Genomic DNA, 26167 nt, shown 5'->3' on the forward strand with positions numbered 1-26167 from the left:
TGTGTTCGTGGTCTTCTTTAGCATTGGAACAGAATCAGCAGGTCTTGGCCTTTAAAATCCAATCAGGATCTGTTAGGAATCATAATCTATTAGTGATCTATTGTGGTGAAGTATTTTACTTTTAAAGAAGTGGTGTTTCTTCAGAATCTACTTACCAGTAACATTAGGTTGAATTCTTGTTTACCTAAAGTGCCTTTTGTGGTACGACTGAGGTCCACCTGTGAGATACAGATTCTTACTCCCCTCTTGAATGTGTCCGATACCTAGGTGTAACAGTGCTTCTAGTTTTTTTAAAAGAAAATTGCTTCCTAATATCTCCATCTCATTGAGACAGTCTTTTCCTCTTCCTAAAATATCATCCATCACTTTTTACGTTTACTGTAATGCTTTTTTATAGCGCTGAAAAACTGCCCTCACAGTTCCTCCCTAACCCCTTTTTCCAAGCCCACACAGGCTCATCCCCTCTCTGATTCATCTATGAGCCTTGTTACGTATCTGTCCTACAATGTGGGGTGGATGAGACACTTCAAGGACATGTTTTCTAAGAACTAAGTTTTGTGGGTTCTAAAGTGCATAAAATATGGGATGCCTTCTTAAAAACATAATATGAAGTTAGGAACATTTATTGAGACTTAAGAAAGAAAAAGTAGCCATAACATAACAATTTAAAGCCACAACAGCTTTAAATTGATTGGGATGATACTCGGCCAGCTCTGCCTTCAGACCAGAGATGGTCTCCCCAAGAAACCGTTGAATTTACCTGGACAATAAGATGCTGGACTCTATGCTTGGTATACGCTTGCAATGAAAGAATCTTGACTGAATTTGAAATGTAATATAGCAACATAGTGGAGGAATCCACCATGGAGGGTGGTTATGGGGAGGGGTTGGGGGAACCCCAGAGCCTATGAAACTGTGTCACATAATGCAACGTAATTTATATACATATATATATATATATTTTTTTAAAAGTAGCCATGCCTGTAACTTCAAAGATACACAGCTCTTCTAAGAATTCTCATGAGTTTGCCACAGATTTTTGTAGAGAAATATTTACTGATAACCTCCTGTTCTAGAATATTCTGCAACTGTAAGTATTGTATGGCAACATGTACAATTGAGGGTTTTCCAAGCTTAAGGTCTGTTTGTGGTCAATCTGTATTTTGAAGTTTTATTTCTGCATAATGCTCAATAAATAGGTTGTAGAAGGTGCTTAGTAAATTAACTTTGATGATTTAGTAAATTTTTAGCTGAAGGTTAAGAAATTCTCCCATCCTTCTGTGTTACAGAAAAAGACTTACTGCCAGGAAATCCCTTTCCTCCAGTGATTTTGGCATGATGAGTAGATATATAGCAGGATGTCTATCCTATACCCAGTCGGGCAAGGGCAGATCCAGAGTCCCCCAATGTCCATCTTCCACTCAGAAATGATTGCCTAATGTCCTCAACTAGAGCAAAATGATTGCTAATTAAATTCTGATTAAATGTGTCCTTCATCCTTATCCATAAACACCAGCTCAAGATCCAGGCTGAGGTCTTGTAAGCCCCAACCAAGATAAGACAGACTGGTCTCAGGGGGAAACATGTCTTGCTTAGCTCCCTATCATGCCAGGCTTTCATCTACTTGCCCACATTGCTTTGTCCAGCTTTGTTTACTCCTCTTCTGCTAAGCCTGTGGATCTCAGGATCACCTTCTTTTCCATGTCTCAGATAGTCCCTTTCCCCTGCCTTCTGGGAGTTCTCTCAGTACAGACTTTCAAATGAAGTCTCCTCTTGTCTGCTCTTTTTTTGCAATGAGGAAATGAATGGGCAGATATCAGTTTCTTTGGCAGTGTTTTTTATGCTGCAATAATAATGCCAATGTTCTCCTGAACTTCCTGGACCCCCTTTTTCTGTGTTTTTTTTTCTGCCTGTTGCAGTCAGCTATTGCTGTGAGCTTGACTGTGAACATTTTCAAACAGTCCTGACCTCTGCCTTCATTGTGGCTTCTACCCCACCTTTGTCAGGATTTAGTCTAGAAATGAATCCATGCTCTTTTTCCCGGTTTACTTTCAAGAGATACTATCCTGAATTTCTGAGACAGTATGTTAGATCTGAAAAGAGTGAACTGATATAAATTATTTTTAAAAAATTTCAAAAAGACTGTTCCAGGTGCAAACAGTGGCATGTAAAGGAACTGGAAATCCATACCACAACACAGTAAAATTAGCTTAATTTTATTTTAATCAGCATAATAATGACAAAGGGTTAGAGTTACTAAATTGTTAGATTTCACGATTAGACAGAAGTGATTGATCTTGATATGAAAAATCATAGTAGCACAGCAGTGAAGATGCTTCAGTAGTGAAGGAGTCTTGTTGGATATAAGTTCCGTGCCCTTAATCAATATCTCCAAAATCTGAAAATTAGGAGAATGCCAGTGAAAAATTCCACATCAGACACAACGTGCTGTGTGAAAATACAGGTGTTATTTATGTTGTATAATATTACCTTTGGGCTCTATGTATAAGGTGGATATGAAATATAAATCTATTTAATTCATAGAGTTGCCCTAGCCTCAAATATCCCATTATGTATATGCAAGCACTCTAAAATGTGAAATAGGAGACATTCTGGTCCTGAGATTCTTGAAAAGTGAATGCTAACGCTGTGTTAGGATTAACAGATAGGTAGAAACTGGGAATGTGTATAAGAAAACCAGAATACAGACTGGGGAAATAATACTGTTCGGAGGTTTTCTGGATTATGCTCTATAGGATTGCCATAAAACAAGCAAAAAAACATTTTAGCAATGAATATTGGTTGAGTAAAGAACATGAGTGCTGTTTTTTTATGTTTGAAATTTCAGGTATTGGCAAAATGTACAAGCAGTGTTATAGTGAATGAAACATGCTAGAACTATGTGATATTACAATTATGTCATTCACAATCTTTGAAGATGTTCCGTAATTCCTAAAAGAAAAATCTGAGAAGACAGAACATCTTTGCAGTACAAATATATTTTTAAAACTTGAAGTAAATACTGTGGTAGTTGTTTCTTCTTATGGGATACACTAAATAAGTTCTTAATTGGATTTACAACTTCATGTTAAGTATAAAATGAAGATAGATGGTAAACTTTAACTGTTTTGAGTACTTAAGAACAGTTCACATTGGAGAATCTTAAGTTCAGATTTGAAATCATTCTCTCACTGGTTGAACTTAATGTGTTGAAGAGAAATGAATGAGCGTATAATGAAAATCCTATGTTGGTACCCTGCCTATACAAGGAGTATATAAAAATAAAATTAGCATTGTGTTAAATTACACGGTCATTTTATACTCATTATTTTATAGATTAACAAATACAAACTTTATCAGACTTTAACATCTATTATTTCATAAGAAACATTGATTCATAAGAGCCAAGTGGCAGATTTAACATAACCTCACATTTTAATAAAGCTGTTATGAGGTTTTAGTTATTAAAAATGCAGGAAGGTTAACATTTTAGATATAAAAAGAGCAAGGCACCAATCGATTTAATGGGAGATAAAGGGTAAAGTATGCGTTGCTCTGACTTTAAAAATCCAATTATTCCTGTTACTCTGCATACATTAGGCAGTCATATTTTATTGCTATCCCATGCCTCACTTGTCTTGCTGCCTCTTATCAGACCTCCTGTTTGCATTTTAATTGACTTGAGGAAAAGAAAAATGAAGACAAAGTTACTAAATTGAAGAAAGGGCTCTGCATATTTGAAAGCCCATGAGGAAGGCTGTGTTACGTCATCGCTTTCAATAACAACGTGCACAATATCAGACCCCTCTCAGTCTAACTAGTTTTAAATGATCACTTCATTGCTAAATTGAAATACATTTTATGAAAGTTTATGTCACCACCCTTAAGAGTGCTCACTGCATGCAACAGCTGGAGTAGACTGGAATAATCTCTAGCTAGGCTCTGCACACTTTCCTTAACAAAGAGGCTACATTTTTTGTGTGTCTCTATCTCACAATGATTGTCATTATGCTTTTGTTTTCTCATTTAAAAATGAGGAGAGTTGAATTTTTTCAGGAGAAATCTCTTTAGGAGACCAGGAGACGGGATGCCTCTGCATTGCTCCATCAGTGTGTCCTGGGCACTTGGGAGGTGGACATAGGGCTAGGTGTCCTCAAACTCATCAGTCTTCTGGTACTCTTAAAACCAACTGAGGACACCCAAGGCATTTTACATATTTGGATTGTATCTTTTAATAGTCTGCCCTTAATTTCAAAATGTATATTAATTTACTTCAGCTAGACAGAACAAATTCATGATGTTCCAGCATAAAGACATATTTTGTAGTAATCTGTGTTTTCTGAAAAGAATACTAGCATTGTTTTACATTCTTCAGATCTCTTTGTTGTGTAGCTCTGCAGACACAGATTGTCCCATCTGCTCCTGTAAGTCAGGCCCTGGTGATATGCTGTGTGTGTGAAGTACAAAAAGAAAATCAAGCTTGCCTTAGATCTGTGCTTGTTTGAGGAAGGTCTGGAGGAACCTTTTCTAGGAAAATCTACAAAACCCCTGGAAGTGCTGAAGTATTGCTTTGAGAGTTATTTTGCTGAGGAATGGAAGCAACTGGGAGAAGATCCGACTGCTCCCAGGACTGACTTTGATTCACAACTATGGAAACTATTTGATAGGTTTCTTGGTTCCAGTAATTTCCTATCTTGCCTTGGAGTTGTTGTAATCTGGCTGTCTGTCCATCGTGCTGCCATAGACTACCCTCACTGTGCTCCTGACATGATTAGAATCCCAGTCTTTATTAGAACTTGTCAAAAGATGTTGGGAAGAGAGGATTAGAACAATTTATATTACAGTGCATTCGTATTGTGGAGGTTTTTACTATACAATCTTGCGAGTAGCTGTGAATTGAGTTGTAATTAAATGCCTCAGACCACTGAGATAAGCAATTTCACAATTGACCATGGAAGTCCTTGTCAGTGTAATCAGTTTTAACTTTGGAAGTCATGATCGTGCAGGAGATTGTAGAACTCTTACGTGAGAGTGAATGACTTATTAATGTGTGGGCTTAACTGGTCCCTGTGACTTCCACTTGACCACTACTCTTCTTGTATGAACTGTTCGAAAATAATCACAGCCATTCTTGGGGAAGCCTTGAGATTGACAGGAGTAAAGCAAAATGTGAAAAATAAGTTTTCAAAATTAAAAATTCAACTACGAGGCTTAGTAGCAGAAATTAAAAAGTAAATGTATGGTGCACTGTGGTGCCTGTTTAAAAAATGTTTTTTATTTGGTCTAATATTTATGAGATAATTAAAGATCCAAAGATATCACTTTAGTTTAAGTTTTATTGCATATTATGAAGATGATTAGGCATAATTGTGATATTCATAAAGGTAGGCATTTGGAAATGTCAGGCATATCTTATATTAAATCGATATTTAAATTCAACATTAGAATAATCAGTGCCATTTTAAATTCTCTGTTATAGATGGTTTTGAAATCTATGCTTAGATATCTTTAACAGAAGCTGAAAAGTATTGATAATTAATTATAATGAATTACATATATTTAAAATGTTAGACATTAAAACAAACACCCTGTCAAAAAGGACTTTTTCTGCTTAGATAAAGGTTCAGGTACTATTTTTAACTTAGGAGGGGTTATCTATAAAGGCCTGTATGTAAATGACTTAAGATAATGACTTAGTATATATAAAGTGTTAAGTCTTCTTTTTTTTTTTATTAATTACATTGCATTATGTGACACAGTTTCATAGGCTCTGGGATTCCCCAACCCCTCCCCATGCCCTTCCCCCATGGTGGATTCCTCCACCTTTCTGCTATATTACAGCTCAAATTCAGTCAAGTTTCTTTCTTTGCATACATATACCAAGCATAGAGTCCAACATCTTATTGTCCAGATAAATTCAACAGTTTCTTGGGGAGACCATCTCTGGTCTGAAGTTAGAGCTGGCATAATATCATCCCAATCAATTGGAAGCCCCAACAAAGCATCAACAACAATTTACAACATTATGGAATTAATTGACATGGCATTGAGTATTCAATGTTAAAAAATGCAAGTTCTTAACCACATCCTGTGACTACTTCATTGACATTTCAGTTTTAGTTTATACACAGAACCAGACAGGAAACTGTCAGCGTGGATCCACATATACCTTACTAGGTAGGACACAAAGATTGGTTACTCCTCACAGGGTATTGAAGATTTCTCTGCACACCCCTCCTAAAACTGTTCTGCACCTCAACTGTTGACACATGCCTTGTTAGAGTTATAAGCCAGTTTAGACCATCCTAAAATCTGCCAAGTTCAGCAAAATTATGCTTCAACACTATAAACTGCTAAATACTAAAATGAAAATAGATGTGAAAAAGCTGAATAGTGTCCTATAGCCACTTTAAGGTGTATAGTAGCCAGTTCTGTGTATAAACTAAAGTCTTCTATTTTTATACTTTCTTTAAGTTACTGATAAAAACAAAGCAAGCAAAAAAAAAAAAACACAATAGTTTGTTGAGTGCCTGCTTTGTGCCAATTTTACCTTCAGACACTAGGAACTTAGTGCCTAGCATAGAACATAATAGTTTGTGTCATACGACACAGATTTTGTTTTATAAATTGTTGTAGCTTGTAGAAAAGTCTCCCTTCCTTATTTTCCCTATTTCTGTATATTGACTGTAACATACATTGGCTTAGTCTTTCTGAAATTAATTATTATACGTGGCAAGCTCCTGCATGTAAATAATTCCATCTGAAATGCTGTGTCTTTATTCCTCAGCTGCTGTTCACTGAGCACGAAAGCTTGGAAACTAACAGCTTTATTAATAAACTGCGGCTTAACAAATAATTTAACAAAATCTATTAGTAATTTTAACCTCTTAAGAAACATTTTCAAATTTTTATTAATATATCTTCTGATTGATTTTAGAGACATTGAGTATGTACTTGAAAACAAGACAAATATATCAACATATTAACTAATGTGAAGATCTCTAAAAATTATGAACATTTTAGCTTACTCATAATTTAAACTTCATTATCAGCAATTCTTTTAAACTGTATATGTTAAGAAGGTTTCCATATGTTTAGAAAGCCTGAAACCTTGATGCAGATGATCTTCTATCTAAGCTGCTAAAGACTTTTACCTAGAAAATCAGCCTTATCAACTGATCAGCTCATAGTCCTCTAAAAACTTAAAGCTTGAGTCTTCGGATTCTAGATGCATATAATTAGAGGTATTGGAGATCATCAAGAAAGTGTCTGCTTCAGGTAGGAAGATGCTTAATTTTTGCCTGATTTAATTAGCATTTGTGCTTGTTCATTTTAATCAATAGGATTATTCACATTTTCAATACAGAATTATTATATAACATGTTCATTATTTTATTTTAATATTCAGTAATTACTACTTGTCTACTCGAACCCTTCTCAAACTCCCCATTCACATCTCTCATACACCATCAAAATTAAACCCTCTTTGTGTGTTTTAAAAGTACTTTCTTCATGCCACTATTATGGAACTTACTGTAACTGAATGTGTTTAAACTCAAATACATATTAGAGGTAGCCCCCCACCCCCCGATGCTTCAAGTAATGCCTGGGAAATAATGAATCCTGACCAATAATTTGTGGGAATCAATTAAGAGTCAAGAGTTTTCTTAACCTGAAATCATAGTAAAGGTTGTCATATGCCATGTTAACAACATCTTTTATTCTCTACAGTCTTTTGGGGGAACATGCCTACTCTATTGTTATTTTCAACCTAGTAGCAAGCAGATAGATTTATTTCTCTTTTAGCAGGTGGACATCTGACTCCCATTATTGTTAAGTTTATTCCCCTACTCATTGCCGACTGCGATCTGAATATATCCTCTGGAGTTCACCTGCTGGACACTTACCCCCATGACAGCAAAGCTGCGAAAGGAGGGTGTAGTAAGAATTGATAAGGTCATAAAAGTTCTGCCTCAGGAATGGATTAATGTACTGGGAATGGATTAGTTAATAAAGGAGTGGGTCTATTAGAAAACTGAGTTTGACTCCCTTTTTAATTTCTTTTGTCTTTATGCCATAAAGTGATGCGGCAAGAAGTTCCTCACATTCTGTTGTGATCTTGATATTGGGCTTCTTGGCTCTCAGAAATGTGAGAAATAACAATACTCTTTTGAAAAATGCTTACTCATTTCCTTTGCCCATTTCTTAACAGAGTTGGTCATTTTCCTGCTGTTGAGTTGCTGAAGTTCTTGGTAAATCCTGGATATTAGTACCTTATTGGTGGTGTAGTGTGAATTAGATTTTTTTCCCATTCTGTTGGTTGCTTCTTGTTGATCACTATATTTGCTATACAGAAGCTTCATAGTTTATAGTAGTCCAATCTTTTGTCTCTGACTACCTGTGCATTTGATGATTTTTCTAACTCTTTACCAATGTCTGTACCTTGTAGAGTACTTCCTATATACCACTGAATTCTACATTCTAATTGTCCCAAGTGCATTTATTGAAGAGACCAGCTTTTTTCCCTGGATTATTTTCAGTCCTCTTGTCAAAGATTAGTTGGCTGTACTTGTGTGGGTTCTTTTATGGAGTTTCTGTTCTATTCCGCTGATCATCATCTCTGTTTCTGTAATAGTACTAGGCTGTTTTGCTGGCTGCTGCCCTGTAGTACATCTTGAGGTCTGGAATTGTGATCCCTCCAGCTTGATTTTTATTCTTCAGGATAGCTTTGGCTTTTCATGGTCTCTTGTATTTCCAGATAAAATTTTGTATCACAGTTTCCACCTCTGAAGAGAATATTGTTGGGATTTGATTGGGATCATGTTAAATCTGCATATTACTTTCAGTAACTTGAACATGTTGGTGATCTTGATTCTGCTGATCCAGGAACATGATAAATTTCTCCAACTTTGGATGTCTTCTGTTGATTTTTAAAAATGTTTTGTAATTTTTCATCATAGATATCTGCCACATTTTTGGCTAGATTTATTCCGTTTTTAGGCACTTCATATTTTAAAGGGGACTGTTCTTACTATTTGCTTCTCAGCCATGGAGTTGTATTTACTAGAAGCATCGATTGATGCTCATTGATTTTATACCCTGCCACCCTGCCAAATTGTCTTGTGAATTCAGAGTCTCTTGAGTGAATCTTTTGATTCTGCTGTGTATGGAATCATGTCATCTGCAAACAGGGTTACTTTTTAAGTTTTTATTTGAGTTCCTTTAATTTCTTTTGCCTAGTATCCCCATTGCTCTCTTGGATTACCAATGGTGAAAGTGGGCATCCATGTCTAGTTCCTGATCTTAGTGAAATGCTTCCAGTCTTTCCCCATTTAGTATTAAGCTGTCATTGACTTTTTCATATATTGCTTTGACTGTGTTGCAGAATGCTCCATTTCTATTGTTTTGAATAGCTTGTGGAGGATTGGGACAAGTTGCTCTTGAAACATTTGGTAGAATTCAGCAGTGATCCAATCCAGTCCAGGGCTTTGCTTTGTTGGGAGAGATTTCATTATTGATTAAATCTCTATCTTGGTTATAGGTCTATTTAAATTTTTACTTGTCTGTTGATTCAATTTTGGTAGATTATATATGTCCAAAAAATCTATCCATTTCTTCTAGTTCTCCTGGTTTGTTGGGATATAATTGTTTGTAATATCTCTTGATTATTCTGAGTATTATTATTATTATTTATTATATTATACAGTTCCATAGTCTCTAGGATTTCCCCTCCTCTTCCCCAAATCCTTCTTCCCTCTACTGATTTCCCCTATAATATTACAGTGGGTAGTCCTTTATGAACAGTCATAAGTCCATCATTCTGCTTTTGAAGTGTTTCCTGACATTGTAGGCACAGACAATGTCAGAAAGTCCAGGATTGTGCTGTCACAATATATTCAACAGTTACACCAGGATTCAGTCCATCTTTGGTCTGGATTCAGGGAGGAATGCTGCACTATTTCTCCATATCTGGACATTTTAGTTTCTGCTACACTTATATTATGCATAAATCTAGAAAACACAATCCACAATAGGGGGAAAATAGAAAATTAACATGCTACAGAATGACCAATGCATTGGTAAAGTGATTAAAAAGAAAATCAGAAACTTGTACAAAATGATGCTACTGCATGACCCATTTGGCACTGAAGAATTCAGAGAAAAAAATAAATATATTGATATTTTTTGAAGAAATGACAATAAAAACAAGAATATCAGTGCCCATCAGATGTAGCATAAACATTGTTGAAAGGAACATTTACAGCATCAGGTGTATACAAACAATCAAAATGTCTGATGATTAATGAATCATGTGGACATATTAAAAAAGACAAAAATTCTCAGGCAATGTGAGGAGGTAAAATTCACAGCAAAAAAAAAACATGGATTTGAAACCAAAACACAACAATTGATACTACTCTTGATCTTAGCCAAAAGGCTGAGAAGTGATTCAAAACACAACAAGTTGAAACAAGAACCATTCCCTCAGAAGATGAGCAGCCATATTAACAAAGAGCATCGTGAGAGAACAACCACCTAAAATAAAAGATGAAAGAGAAATGGCTCCCACATTTTGTTCTTTACGTGAGTCATGACACAGTTGGAATAGACAATGTTAGACAATCTAATTTTTTGTCTAGGCGAACTTAAAATTTCAGTGGTGGTCTGCCTTCATTTCTAATTAGAGATGCATTCTGTTGATGTTCTTTCATTCATGGTACTCTAGTCTTCATTACATTCTCCATTTGTAGGGTTACATGTGTGTATTTATTCACCTTTATTTTTTGTTTGGTATTTTGGATGGAAGTTGCCTCATACTAGAAGGAACATATGATATCTATCCTTTTGGGATTGGCTTATTTCACTAAGCCTAAGGGTTGCCAGCTGGACCCATTTAGATGCAAACGATAGAATTTCATTCTTTTTAAACAGCTGAGTAGTATTCCATAGAGTACATGCACCACAGTTTCTTTATTCAATCCTCCCTTACTGGGCATCTAGGTTGTTTCCATGTTTTTGCGATTGGTGATTGTGCTGCAGTGAATACAGGGTGAAGGTTGCTTTCTCATGTGTATGCATCAGTTCTTTTGGATATATTCCTTGGGGTAGGATTGCTAGGTCATATGGTAGGTGAATTTTCTGTTCACTGAATATTCTCCACACTGACTTTAATGGTGGCTGCAACAGCCTGCAGTCCCACAAGCAGTGCAATGGAACAACTTTTCTCCCACATCTCATCAGCAGGTGTTGTTGGCGATTTCTTTCCCTTTGCAGTTAATTTGAACTTCAGTGTTGTTTTTGTTCAAATTTTCCTTGTTGCTAGGGAGCTTGAGTATATTTGCATATGTTTGTTGGCCATTTGGATTTGTTCCTTTGAAAATTGACTTTTCATTCCTTCACCCATTTCTTGACTGGTTTGTTCATTTTGTTGTTATGATTTTTCTGGATTTCTTTGTATATTCTGGATATTAGCATATGGATATTAGCCCCCTAACTGTTGTGTAGTGTGCAAAGATTTTCTCCCACTCTGTTGGTTGCTTTTTTATTTTGTTTTTTACTTTGCTGTGCAGAAGGTTCTTAGTCTTATGCAGTCCCATTTGTCTATTTTGATCTTGATTACCTTTGCTTTTGATGCTTTTTCTAGGGAGTCTCTGTGTGTGCCTGCATCTTGTAAGGCATTTCCAATGTTTTCTTCTAATAGTTTGATAGTTTCTGGATATTGATTTAGATCCTTTTCCCATTTAGGTTTAATCTTTGTGTATTGTGAAGTGTCGGGTTCTTGTTTCTTCTGTAGGCTGCTATCCAATTGTCCTTCTTTCTTCTCTGGGTTGTTTTCTGTTCTCTTGTCAACGATCAGATATCTGTATATGTATGTGCTCCCTTCTGATGTCTTTATTCTGCTCCATTGATCTTCCTATCTGTTTCTGTACTAGTACCAGGCTGTATTGATTACTACTGCCCTATATAATATGTCCTATGCTCTGTGTTTGTGATCCCTCCAGCTCAGTTCTGGTTCTTCAATATAGTTTTGGCCTCAGCGGTCTCTTGTGTTTCCAGATGAAATTTTGTATCATTTTGTTCCAATTATATGAAGAATGTTCTTGGGATTTTGATTGGAATCACGTTGAATTTGTATATTGTTTTGATAATGGGGACATTTTGATGATATTGACTCTGCTCATATAGAAACGTGGTATATTTTCCTACTTTTTAAAGTCTGCTATTTCTTCTTTCAATATTTTATAATTTTCCTCATAGAGCTCTTCCACATCTTTAGTTGGGTTTATTCCAAGGTGTTTTTTTCAGTATCATCTCTGTTGTTTTGAAAGGTACAGTACTGATTAGTTCTTTTGGAGCCTTGGAGGGTTTTTTGGTATGCCTTATCTGGGAGATTGTCAATGTCCTCATCCTGTAGCTCTAAGATTGAGGTGGTCTCTGCTCATTTTTGAGGGAAACATTGGTTTCCTCATTTATGTTGCTTGTTGTTTTTTTTTTCTGTTTCCCTTTCCAATGATCTTTCAGATCTGTTGGCTTTCTTTTCAAGACCACAGAATTTTTTTTCCACGTTAGCTTGAGGCTTCCAAATTTGTGGTTAAGGAAGATAAGTCACAATATGCATCTGTACTCCAAAATGAAAGGACTCCCAATGAAAATGTCAAATGTACCCTACGATAGGATAGTAGAGTTTCTACAATTGCCTATACCTATAATGGTATAACACACTTAAAAGCAGAATGGTGGACTTGTGACCATTGATGAATGACTTAAATATCATAATAATATTGGAAAGATAGTGGACGCAGGGGTAGGGAAAAATGGCTAGAGAAGAAGAGGAGGTGGAAGGAATCCCTATACTTAGAAAATTGTATCCATGGAAAATAATAGTAAAAAATTTAAAAAGAAATATATAAAAGAAAGAGAATAACTATAGTCTTAATGAATTTCCCTTCTAGTATTCTGTTAAGCAGCACAAAAACAAATAAAGCATCCGGTTCTCGCGTTATGAGATGCAATGCATTTCTTTATTTTGCTGTTGATTGTTCCAGTTGGATGTTGTGCACTTTCAGTAGCATCCAGAGTAAGGTGCTGTCTGCACTTTGGATCTTCCCATACCCAGCCCCACTGACTTGTATGGATCCACATTCTTTAGCACTTTCTCCACAGCCATAACGTAACATGCATGTGCAAACCCTTTTCACTACCTCCTACCCTATTGAAAGTATTTAAAATGTTTTCAGCAGAGCCTGATATTTTCAAACACAATTTCATAGAATGTTTTCTTTTTAACCTGTTTTATTTCTTCCCTGTGTGTCTAATACCTGAGGGGTTTTTCCCTCGCATTCTCTCCATCATGATTAGAATCTGTTTCAACCCCACTGACTTTACCTCCCAGTTTTCCTCATAAAAGTGATGAAATACTGAGTAACTGTGTTTCAGCAGTTTTTACACCTTGAAAAAAAAAACCTCAACACAATAGGTGTAAAGGATGTTCTTCGTATGTCATAGAGACTGGTAAGAGCTATCTTTCTCTGAACTCTCCTTATTAAGTGAGAAGCAGATAGAGTAATTATTTGTTCTTATTAAAAATGTTTCTTTAGTTTCTGATCCTACCTCGGCCCTTTAAAAAAGTGAACAAGTCGTATTTTTACATTGCAAATCCTGAGCATATCCAAAAATAGCTTTAAATCTTTTTTGTAGCAGAGTGCTAAAGACAAAAAAAAAAAAAATTTCTATCTTTATCATTTTTCCTTTAGTTTAGCTTTTCAATTATGTCCTTATTATTTTTCATGTTTCTTATGTTCTTGCTTATTTTTACTATAGCATCATGATTTTCTTTTAAAATCAGTTTGATTAGAAAATCACCCAACTGCATAAGAATCACTTAGTAAAGTGTCAAAAACTGTGTTGGTGAAACTGGGGTAGATCTGATTAGGTATTTTAAAATAACATTTATGCCTTGTAGCATCCGTTCCGTGGGATGTGATACCAGATGTGACAGGAGCTCACTTGAGCCAGAAATAAGTGAGCTCCCCATACAAACTCTTGTCATCCTTTTCTGTCAGACAATAATTTAAAATTCTTATCTCAGTCAGTGTGTTTTGTTTGTTTGTTTTGTTTTCAAGAAACAGTTTCTATTGTTCTTTTCTTAGCATTGTTGTATGCCTTGTAGCATGTTTGCTACTGTTAATGCAATGGTCGGATCTGGTGTTAAGAGCAGTTGTATTTAGTTCAGTTCTGGAACTGACCCAACTCCAGCATGCATTTTTTAAATGGGCCACCTGCATTGTCTGTCCAGGGACTCTTAACCACTGGGCTTTAGAGTTACTTGGAGCCTCTGTAAAATGCTCACTTCCCATCATGCCTCATACCGACTAGATGGCAGTCTTTAGAGACAAGACATTGGATGATGGGATTTAAAACCAAAACTTCCCAGGTAATTTCCAAGTGCAACCAAGGTGAAACAACACATATGTTCACCTGATAGATGTTCAGAATCGAACATAAATTCTTAGTCATTTGTTGAGAACTGGTCCCTTAAAAAAGATCTTGGTTAGTGTAGACAAACAACATCAGATTTTTTTTCTTTCATTTTAAATTTTAAAAGTGATCACAAAAATCTGCATTTTAAATGATTTACATTAATGTGGACTTTTAAAATTATTTTTCTGCTTTTCCTGAGGGCAATTTGTCTCACTGGGAGGCAATCCATATTTGGAAAATCAAAGCTCTTGAGAATGGCTTGGGGTCTTTAGCAAAGTGCTAAAATTAAAGTACTCACTGAAGTATTCATTATTATAAGAAATACACCTGATTATGAGATTTATTTTCCTAGAATAGTAATTTTCCCATATAAGCACTTCACAATATTTTATTATAGTAGATTCATTTCCAAATGTATTTCTGAATACATATGGTATATAAATAAAATTCAGTTCATAATTATAACCATGGAAGAATGAGATTTTAAAATAAAAGGTGTTTCAAATATAGGTTCAGTGTTTTAACGCAGGATAATAAAATGCAATCAGGTGGAATAGAATATTTGACTAATTTCATTTTTTTTTAAAGATTTATTTTTATTACAAAGTCAGATATACAGAGAGGAGGAGAAACAGAGAGGAAGATCTTCCATCCGATGATTCACTCTCCAAGTGAGCCGCAACGGCCGGTACTCGCCAATCCGATGCCGGGAACCTGGAACCTCTTCCGGGTCTCCCACGCGGGTGCAGGGTCCCAAAGCTTTGGGCCGTCCTCGACTGCTTTCCCAGGCCACAAGCAGGGAGCTGGATGGGAAGTGGAGCTGCCGGGATTAGAACCGGCGCCCATATGGGATCCCGGGGCTTTCAAGGCGAGGACTTTAGCCGCTAGGCCACACCGCCGAGCCAGACTAATTTCATTTAAAAGGTAATTGTTTAGTAATAAAATTTAAAGCAAAAAATTATCATTTTTGTAAGTTATTAAACAGCATGTTGAAGCATTTGCTCTTATCAAAAGATGCTTCTATCACAATTTGATATCTATTTTAAGATGTAATTATGAAAATTGTGTTTATTTTATTTGAGAGAAAGAAGAGAGACAGAACATTCCCATTTGCTGGTTTGTTTCTCAAAATGCCTTGGGGATTGCAGAGACCCAAATACTTGAGCCATCACTTTCTGCCTCGCAGAACTGCATTATCAGGAAGACAGGAATCCATGCTGATAGGAAGTGTGTATATCTCAAGCAGGGCCTTAACCACTGTACCAAATTCTCACCCCATCCAATTATAATTCGTAAGGACTAATTAAGCACTTATTTAATATTCATGCTAAAACTGGATCAGACATATAAATGTGAGTTAGAAATGACTTATGTCCTTAAATAGTTAATTGTATTATGGATATCACAGGTATATACACAAAAATTGTCACATGCCAAGTTTTGAACAAATAGACTTTGAAGGAACTGAGTTAGGCTGTTGAAGGGACAGGACGTTTAAATTTGGTTTCCAAGAATGGAGAGTGAGTTTCCATAGGGAACAATGGGAGCCTCCTGCAGAAAAGTGAGTTAACACAACAGAACTTGCTGACTGTTAAGATGTCCATTATAGCCAGAGCCTAGAGTAGAAGAGCAAAGGTCAGCTATTAGTGTGTTGTAGTCTCACTGCCCAGAGCGCATGAAGAATCTTTCTGCTCATCTTGCCCAGCACAATGTAAACACCCAACCACACAACTTCTGTTTGAATTTCTGAGGACTCCTGATTCCTTGCCCATTTTACATTTTTCTTGACAGCAGATCATCTTCCCATAATCATACTCTGTTTTTTTCTTATCAGTACTTTTCCAAATGACTGAAATGTTTCACAAACGAGGACTTGATTTCTTTAAAGTTACAGCAGTAAACATTCTATAAAACATGCATTTATATATGTACATTTTTTTTCTACTAAGGCTGTATTTTTTGGTGCATTATTTTGCTTATATGTGCAAATAACACAAGTTTGATATTCCAAAACTGCAGCTGTGTATAAAACACAACTTTATTAAGACTCTCAAAAGCTTTGGACTTTCTCAGCCAATAAATAATGAATAGTTTTTCTGAAAAATGTAAGAGTTAAGTCAGGAGTTGCAAAACTAAGGGATTTTGGAGGAAAGGTTGCACAAATAATTACCTTCAGAATTCATAATTTTATTCATTTGTTTTCTGGGAAGCAAAAAGGATTTTAGAGTTAACACTTCTCTTAGAATCCTAGGAAATATTAACGTTTCAAAATGTTTGCTTGATGAAAGTGAGCATATAAATATTATACGCAAAAAACTGCATGAAACAACTAATATGAGTGAGAAACATGTAGGAAGGAAAGCTGTGATAATGAGACAACAGAGCTCACCCTGATTTTACAGTCTCTACCTTCCAGCTGGTGATCTTTCAGTTAGGTGGGGGGAGAATTAAATGATAAGGGGATTCCTTGAAGTACACTATATCAGATAGCAACTACTGCCAATGAAACAAGAAGGTATAGGTTTGCTGACAAGAGGAGGAACTTGCTAACTTTGGAGAATTCAGTGGCAACAGCAGAAGAGCTTAGTTTTGAAGCATCTTCCCGATTTCCAGGGAAGAACAAAGAAGTCTAAGATATTTGCTTCAAAAATTAGCCAATGAAAAAGTGAGATCATAGAGTGTCTATTGTGATAACCCTAGGGAGAAATGATGGAATCTTGGACCTGAATGGAAGCCAGGCATACATGAACACATGGCAACATTCAGAATGTATCTTGAAGATGTATGAAGTACAAATGAAAGTATGTGAAATGATAAATTACTATCCACTTATGTATTAAAAACATTTTCTTAATGTGACAGAGTTTTATTGTTACCAGAAACAAAGTTACAAAGAATAACTCACCTCAGAATAGTGGAGACATCACTTCATACTTTTAAATATATATGTATACATATATATATATGTATATATATATACATGCACTTGATACATACACACACACACTAGATTGGCAAAACTACTTCTTTCATCGTATGTTGAATCTGTGTGCTGGCTTGTAAATGCATTCATCTTATTATTAATACTGTATCATATACACATACACATTCATCTTATTACTAATATGGTATCTGAATTTTTAAATTAAGCAAAAATACAAGGGTTTATGTCATTCCAAACATGTAACCTGACTATCTGGTTTAAGTCAAGTTTACCAACTAAATGCCTATATGGGCAAGAAGAAGCAATTACTATAAATTGATAGCAACATCACTTACAAGCTCATTTTCCACATTTTAAAACTTGTGCTATTTTTTTATTTCCATGCCAGGCATTCTCATTCAAAAGAGTCTAACTAATCTGGTTGAAAGTGAACAGCAGGATCCCAACCCTTAGTTAAATGTAGGCTATAGATAGAATCAAAATATTTGACTTGTAGATAATTGAGTAGCACAACATTGCAAATGTGTTTGGCTTGAAATAGAAAACCTTTTTTTTCTCTCTCCCATGTCTTGGTGTGTCTTCAAGTCTCTGCAGTGAGCAGATGGGTTGGGTGAGGCTCAGTGATCTAACATAGTCTAAGCTAGGTGACTCAGCTCTGCCACTCTATGTCTTTATACCAGCGTAGCCTCGTATTCTACCCCTGGTGATAGTGAACTCCAATGAAGAGAGTCAGACATGCACAAGCACATTTTCTAGCCCCTCTTGGTTTGAAGTCTGAGACATCCTACTTGTCAAATCAGTGCAGATGTAAAAAGTCAAAGAATTGGCCTGCACTGTGGTGTAGCAAGTAGAGCTGCTGTCCACAGCACTGGCATCCCACGTTTACACTGGTTTGAATCCCGGCTGCTACACTTCCAATCCACCTGCATGTTAATGACCTGGGAAAGCAGCAGAGGATGGCCCAAGTACTTGGCTTCCAGCCCATGTGGGAGACCAGAAGAAGCTCCTAGCTCCTGGCTTCAGACTGGCCCAGCTCCAGCCGTTGCAACCCTTTGAGAAGTGAAACAGTGCATTGACGATCCCTCTATCTCTGCCTCGCTGTAACTTTCTTTCAAATAATTAAATCCATCTTAACAACAAAAAGGTGGAAAAGATTGAACATCTAATGAGAAACAAGTCAGTCTCAGACGCAAAGGCCAAATCCACAATGTCTATTCTCTATACCTACAGTGCCATGATACATTAATAGTGGAGTGTTGGACTTGTGACTGTTGCTGAAGGACTATACTCTTGTAATAATATGGGGGAAAACAGAAAGTGGAGATGGGCGGTGGAGGAGCAAGATCTCTGTGCCTGTGGAACTGCATCAAAATAATAGTAATAGTGATAATTAAGGCCAGACCCCCAAAACAACAACAACGATGATGAGCAGCTTCACTCACAAACACAGAAAGCAGCCTAGCCACGACTGGTTTGCATGTGTTGGATTTGGAGAATAGGATTGGTTAAGATTTTGTTCTGAATCCTCATCTATTTGCTCTTGATCAAAATACAGTTTCCATGTGCAGAGTAGCAAAGTGATACAAAGTCTGTTTAAAGCACTTAACCAACTCCCTCAATGAATGAATCACACAAGGTCATAATGCGTTTATTTTTAAAAAGAGATCATAAAACCTGAAATTCAAAAGTTTTCAGTTAATAGTTCAATCTTTGGGAAAGAAAAGGTGTTTCCTGGCTGGTACTGATTTCCTTCTTAACATAGATTTTCTCTTAATTTCACTACTCAAACATTTCTGAGTTACACTATATGCACCATAATATCTTCTACTTTTTATCTTTTGTTGATATTAGAGAATAGCTAATTGTTAATAAAGTATGAGTAAAAATATTCAAAGATGATTAAAATATTAAATCCATCCCAAAGGCATAACAATGTACAAGTGCAGAACTGGTCTGTAAAATTGAAACTAGTTTAATATAGTGTTTTTCAGATAGTTCTTTATAATAGGAATTGTTTTTAATTAAGTAATAAAATTATTTGTAAACATTATACTCCAAGTTTGTCAAGATTTTCTTCCCACTGGTAAATACTCCAACTAATTTGTGGCCAAGAAATAGTATCGGTATAAATATGAGCACTAGTGATCATAACCATCTTAGGGATTCCACATCATCTGCTGATCGTAAACTATGAACTGAGTGATATGCTGCCTCAGCAAAATCAAAATTGTGAAAGCCTGATGTTAGTAACAGTTTCAAAGTCTGATTTCAAATGTAAGTAAAATACATTTCAAACAAGATAGAAATAAATGCTAAGTATAACAATAATTTTTATTATGCCATAAAGCTGCATATAGCTTATTTTCTTTCATTTATTCCAGTTCCTTCCCCAGTCAGGATTGCAATACACATTCACCCACCTCCCTGAAGCAAACCTGTTGACTTTCCATAACCTCGTGTTTCCTATAGCATCATGTACATCCCTCTTCTCTTAGTTCTGATAGTTGCTGTAACTATTGTCCTTTTGGCAGCTGCAGATATATGGGAGTTATTTTGAAGATCTCAGTTTCCTATTGAGCAACTATAAATTTGGTTTATCAAAGTAATTAGTTCTTGCAGAGGTATATTACAGACATCTATATGTATCAGTGAATGAATGAAGAATGTATGCGCCTGAAATTTTTCAGTTTTTCTACCTGACTGTCCTCTCTCCATGCCGGCAAATCTTAAATTATCATTCAATCTAGATTAGAAGCTATGAATAAGTTTGGATATGGAAGCCTGGAAAATTCCTGCTTTTGAGTAGGCAGGCTGGGCTGAATTTTCTTTCTACATGCCTCTTGCTGAGATTTTGTGCTGTGACTGTTTGTAAATAAAAAAGCTCCTCTGTGAGACAAATGATTATTTACAATGTTTTCTCTATTATGCAAGATAAATTATTAACCAGAAAATAATTGAATATTGGATATGCCCTGGCAAAGACATCATCTTTCACCAGGTCTGTCACATAGTTATGCTGCAAGCTTGCATTCCAATTAGTAGAGATGGCCAAGTAGATTCATGTATCAAATTGCCTAAATATATGTTCCAAACATACCTTTCAGAAAAACTGAGTACTGCAATTGTGAATCAGTTCTTATTCAAGTTTGTTAACTTTGCACAAATTTCTACTATATTTTATGCCCCATGGGTTTAAACCATAGTTGAATATGCATACCTCCAAGAAAATTTTCTTGAAAGTATATTTTCATTTCTTTTCATTCTGGTAGGATTGTATCATCACTGTTTAAGTAATTTGACATGTTAACATTTTTGAATGAATAAGCAGGAACTATTATAAGCATTTTATAAGTATATTTATTTCAAACTACAAAGGACTAGGATAGAAAGACCAAAGTAAGCTGGGAGAATATGGAGTATTCCAGGGTTATAAAGTCAGTACAAGAACAAACAGAGCTATTTAGCCATTACGTTAATAGCAGTGCATGCGCTGCAGTTCAGAACTTGTGAGAAATTCAAACTTGTAAACTCCACCCCCAGAAGCTCTGAATCAGAAATTCAGCCATCAGCAATTCCCATGAATGCTACTGTTGAAAAACCACCATCCCAGAATTACTTACTTTTTCAAGTACTGTTAAAACCATAATATGTAATCATCAACAAAAAGGCAAAATATTGCTAATATTAAATAGTAGAGGAGAGTAAAATCCTGGAAGATTTATATTAACTTGTTCATAGTTCTGTTAAACCCCTGACAAAGCTAGTATCTAAACTGATGTTCAAAGCACTCACCTCCATTAAAAATAAAACAAAACACATTAAAACAAAACACTCTAGAGAATTTAAATGAAAGTTTAAGTCAGGCAACATTGACTTTGGCATGATGCTGAAAGTGGTTGGAAAACAATCAATGTACATTTAATCACTTATTACTCAGGGAAGAAATCCCTTGGAAGATGAAGAGCATAAGACATGTGTTAAAAAGCTCATACATCAGTGATTAATATATGTCCAGGACACAGCCCTATCAAAAACAGAATCCTTACCTTTAAGGCATTTTCAGACTACTGGGAGAAACAGAACCAAAAGAATGACTGATTTCAATGTTGAGCAAAAAGATATCTCTAATATCTAAAAAGAATGCCAGGATGTACATGAAAGAGAACCACTCTGGCTCTGAACATGAAATAAGAAGCAGCAGATGTTTCAGCACTGCCTGGAACACGTGTCACCTAATTATTATGATAGGGCAGAGAAAATATCTTAGCCCATTAACGTGTAATTTGAAAGAACCAGGGAACATAAATCCTATTTTCTAGTCATATGTTATTCAAAGAAGGATGTAAACATTTTGAAGTGTCATTATTCTAAAGAATCATTGTTCACAGGTATGTTTCAAATCCAGAAAATAAGCTTTACATTAAATTTCTTTATAAAAATATTTAAATATATGACAGCGTAAAATTGAGGTTTTGCTCATTTTATTTCAAAACACTCCATAATTTGGAAGATTAAAACATTACTCAGTTCTTACTTTCTGTTTGGGGAAATAAAACACAAAAGTTACTTGATTTCATTGGAAAAAATATTTATGTGGTCAATGTGGAATACTGAGACAGCATTGAACATATTGTAGAATATCAGTAATTATGTAACCTATTCTGTAGATTTCAAGCAGCATCATAAACTTAATCAAAATATATCCTTTTCATAACAGTCTTGCCTAAGTTCAACACAGTAATGTTGAACTCTTTCATTTTTGCAGAGACAACCTGCATGTTTTTTTTCTTACCTTCCAACATTATATATGATGACTGTAAAGCAGGCAGACACCTAATATATTAGAACAGATGGAAGGAAACATAGCTAAATCAGAATTGTTTCATTAAATTTTCAGTCTGTGAGGAAATAATAATGAAGATTTAACATGAAAGAGCTTTTCATTATAATTATTCTATAGCAACGCACCACAGTGATTATAGGGTATTATGCGTATTGAATTACATTGTTTTACATTATTGTTACCTAATTCTAGATGATGTTTATGTCAGCTAGCTAATATCTAGCTTAACCAATGTGTGTAGCTAATAGACTAATAAACACCACAAAGGAAAAGATGCATGCTAAAGTCTTTTTTTACCTACACATTATTCAGTCCTAGAACATCTGAGATATATATTAATGTTGTTATTAGTCAAGTAGCATCAATGTTAGTCTTAGTTTTGCCTATACCTCATTGTTTTTTGCAGTGAAATGAGAAAATGCTTACAGCAATAATAAATATTACATTAAATTTATTAATTACAGAAAATAAGTTAAACTAAAAAAATACCTATAGCTTTATAGGGGCCTGGCATGGTAGCCTAATAGCTAAAGTCCTCACCTTGCACATGCTGGGATCCCATATGGGCACCAGTTTTAACCCTGGCAGCCCTGCTTCCTATCCAGGTTCCTGCTTGTGGCCTGTGGAACCAGTCGAGGACAGCCCAAAATCTTGGGACCCTGCATCCTTGCAGTGGACCCGGAAGAGGCTCCTGGCTTCAGATCAGTGCAGCTCCAGTCATTGCGGCCACTTGGGGAGCAAATCAGTGGATGCAAGATCTTCTCTCTCTTTTCCTCTCTGTATGTCTGCATTTCCAATGGAATACATAAATCTTAAAATATATATATATATATATATATAGCTTTAGAAAAATTCTCATAAATAAGTATATATTTGTAATTAAGGGTTTTTTTTCTTAGTGATTGTTCTCAGAAGGGATTAAAATGCAACTATATGCACAAAACATTACAGAGTGGGTGAATTATAGATTCAGGAACTCTTCAGAAGACAGCATTCTTAGCCTAGGCCTAAACAGAAGCAGGAAAGTTCAGATTGGTTCTAAGTTGTTCAATGTTCAAGACACAAGGATAATGTACAAGGTAGAAATACAGTCAGTCAGTGAAACGGGAGATATTTCAGAAACAAAAGTCATAGTAGCTGTCATTGACCAAGTTTAACAGACAACACTTTGGAAATAAGATGGGTGAAAGAGGTCTAAGTCCCCATTGACTTAACTATCAGTGCTGTGGAAGTAGAGAGAATTACTGGTAAGTACTGTTCATCCAAATACCTTCAACTGGAAGAAGGATCGGGGGAGTCTAATGCCTGCTTTGACTGACTCTCTGATGCACCTCAACCCACCAGTGTTCAATGTTTTCTGCAGTAACTGTTGGTATCCCTATTCCCTGAATATACAAATTGTTGGAATAGCCAACAACATTATATAACAGTGCTTGACAGAAACCAGTGTGCCATGTCTAGAATCTGTTCAGGGCTTGACACTGCCAGTTATTTACCACCAAAAACATGTCAACATAACACAGTCTAGAATGAGAAAGGGAATAAATCAATTAAGAATAGAGATTTTTTTTAAACTTAAAATATATATCCAGAAGTGTATCTTCTAGATACCATAATGAATAATGGCTCACTTTCTAGATTACCCACAGAACTATCCCGGGTATGTAGTCATATTATTAAGAGTTCAGAAGGTATAAAGCACACCCATGACTTAAAGAGGAAACACAGACTATTTAGAAGGGGATACAAATAATTGTTTTATTCCTAAATATTTTATAATGATACTCATGAATATAAAAAATTACAGTAATCTTCCACCTAGAACTTTGAAATGACTTAAACAAGCTTTGAGCCTTACATAATTATGATTTCTATTAAGATAGTTTATCCTCTAGATGAGGAAACTTGTGGTTTCACTCTAGTACTACAGACCTCCAGTAAGAGAAGGGAAGATGATGGTGTAGGGAAAAGACAAAAAAGAAATATAAGAGGAAGCACACATACTGTTGTCCTTCAAGAAACCACATGTATTCCTAAAGTCATGGATAAGTTTCCTTGGGGACCACTGTCTGGCTTGTAATAGATAGCATGAAAATGTACTAATATTTCTTTTACTAGTAAGTTAAAAATTTAATATTACTTTTCAATAAGAGTGGAATTTAAAATGATCTTTTCTGTCAAAAATCTACATTTTTTATTTATTTTTAATTAATATTTAGCATTATGTGACAGTTTCATAGGCTTTGGGAATCCCCCTTCCCCACCCTCTCCCCTCCCCCCTGGTGGATTCCTCCACCTTGATGCAGCATTACAGTTCAAATTCAATCAAGATTCTTTCCTTGCAAACATATACCAAACATAGAGTCCAGCTACTTATTGTCCAGATGGGTTGAACAGTTTCTTGGGGGGACCATTTCTGGTCCGAAGTCAGAGCTGGTATAATATCATCACAGTCAATTAAGAGTCCCAATATAACATCAACAGCAATTTGCAATATTATGGAATTGACATGGTTTTGAGTAACCAGTATGTTAAAAAAAAAAAATCAAAGAACAAAATAACAAAAAACAAGTCCTAACCACAACCTATGATTAGCTCATTGACATCTCAATTTTAGTTTATATACAGGACCGGACCGGCTGCTATATACCTTGAAAAGGCCATAGGGTACCATTCAGCTGTCTCATGTCTATTTCGTTTTAGTATTTAGCCATTTGTTGTGTTGAAGTATAATTTTGTTGATCTTGGCAGACAAAAATCTACATTTATTTAACCAACTAAGCATATGATATGGTTTGGGTTTTTTTAAAATATTTGTTTATTTATTTGAAATAATCTCAGAAAGAAAGGGAAAGACAGGAGTTCTTGCATCCACTGGTTTACTCCACAGATGACTACAATGGCCAGGACTGGGCCAGGACAAAGCCAGCAGCCAAATCTGCTTCTTCCCCCCAGGCCATTAACCATGAACTGGGATCCGAAGTGAGCACCCAGGACATGAATCATGTCCACATGGGGTGCCGGCATTGTGGACAGCATCACCATCTGATAGACCACAATGTTGGCCTTGGTAAGTTAGTTTTTAAATAATAGCAATGACTTTTTAATGGATCAACTTTTAAAGAGATATATTGGTTTTCATCTCGTTTGAAAGAGCGAGAATGCTGATTCACTCCCTACATGTCCATAATGTCTGGGACAGGCCAAACCAGGAACCCAAAACTAACCTCCAACCACGTAAGTGGATGATGAGAACCAAAATACTTGGGTCATCAGCTACTGCCTCCTCAGATACACATTAGCAGAAAGCAGGGTTGGAAGCAAAGTAGAGACTCAAACCAAACACACTCTTTATGGAATACAGCATCCTGAGTGAGAAATTAATTGTTGTACTGAACACCTATCCCTCAACTGATATATTTTAAGACAGACAGAAGAAATCATACTATCACGTAAAACTGCTTTGAGAATATACTCTTCCAGATCAGCAATTATTATCTGTTATGGGAATCTTTAAACAAATTTCCTTATTCTTGAATCCATAGCTAAGGAAGAATTTGTAGGGAAGAGCAAATGTATGATGGATGCTTGTCTCTTTTCTGAAACTATAAAAAGTCAAATCTTAAAACTTAATCTAGAAATATTTTAGTATAGTATATCTCACCTTAAATATATTCTACATTAGTATAAAATATCAACATTCCATCCAGAATTGGAGTGAATTTTTATTATTTGAGTTTTTTGCTCAGTGTTCAATTTTTATAACAGAAATATTGGAGGTGAATTTAATCTGAAAAATTTTGTGACCATTGGTATTCAAATTAGTCAAATCATTTATAAACAAAATAGAATTTCTTTTTTTTTTTAAAGATTTATTATTATTGGAAAGTAGGATATAC

The 26167-nt window shown here is 35.6% G+C and overlaps 1 protein-coding gene and 1 pseudogene across 3 annotated transcripts in view; one reads left to right on the top strand and one right to left on the bottom strand.

The window, feature by feature from the left end:
- SPAG16 (sperm associated antigen 16) overlaps positions 1 to 26167 on the top strand; it is an 886848-nt gene that overhangs the window by 740807 nt on the left and 119874 nt on the right. The gene's annotated exons all lie outside the window — the stretch shown is intronic.
- On the bottom strand, positions 10353 to 10450 carry LOC131480410 (U2 spliceosomal RNA; annotated as a pseudogene).

This window comes from Ochotona princeps, chromosome 5 (genome assembly GCF_030435755.1).
Source record: "Ochotona princeps isolate mOchPri1 chromosome 5, mOchPri1.hap1, whole genome shotgun sequence".
Taxonomy (NCBI): domain Eukaryota; kingdom Metazoa; phylum Chordata; class Mammalia; order Lagomorpha; family Ochotonidae; genus Ochotona; species Ochotona princeps.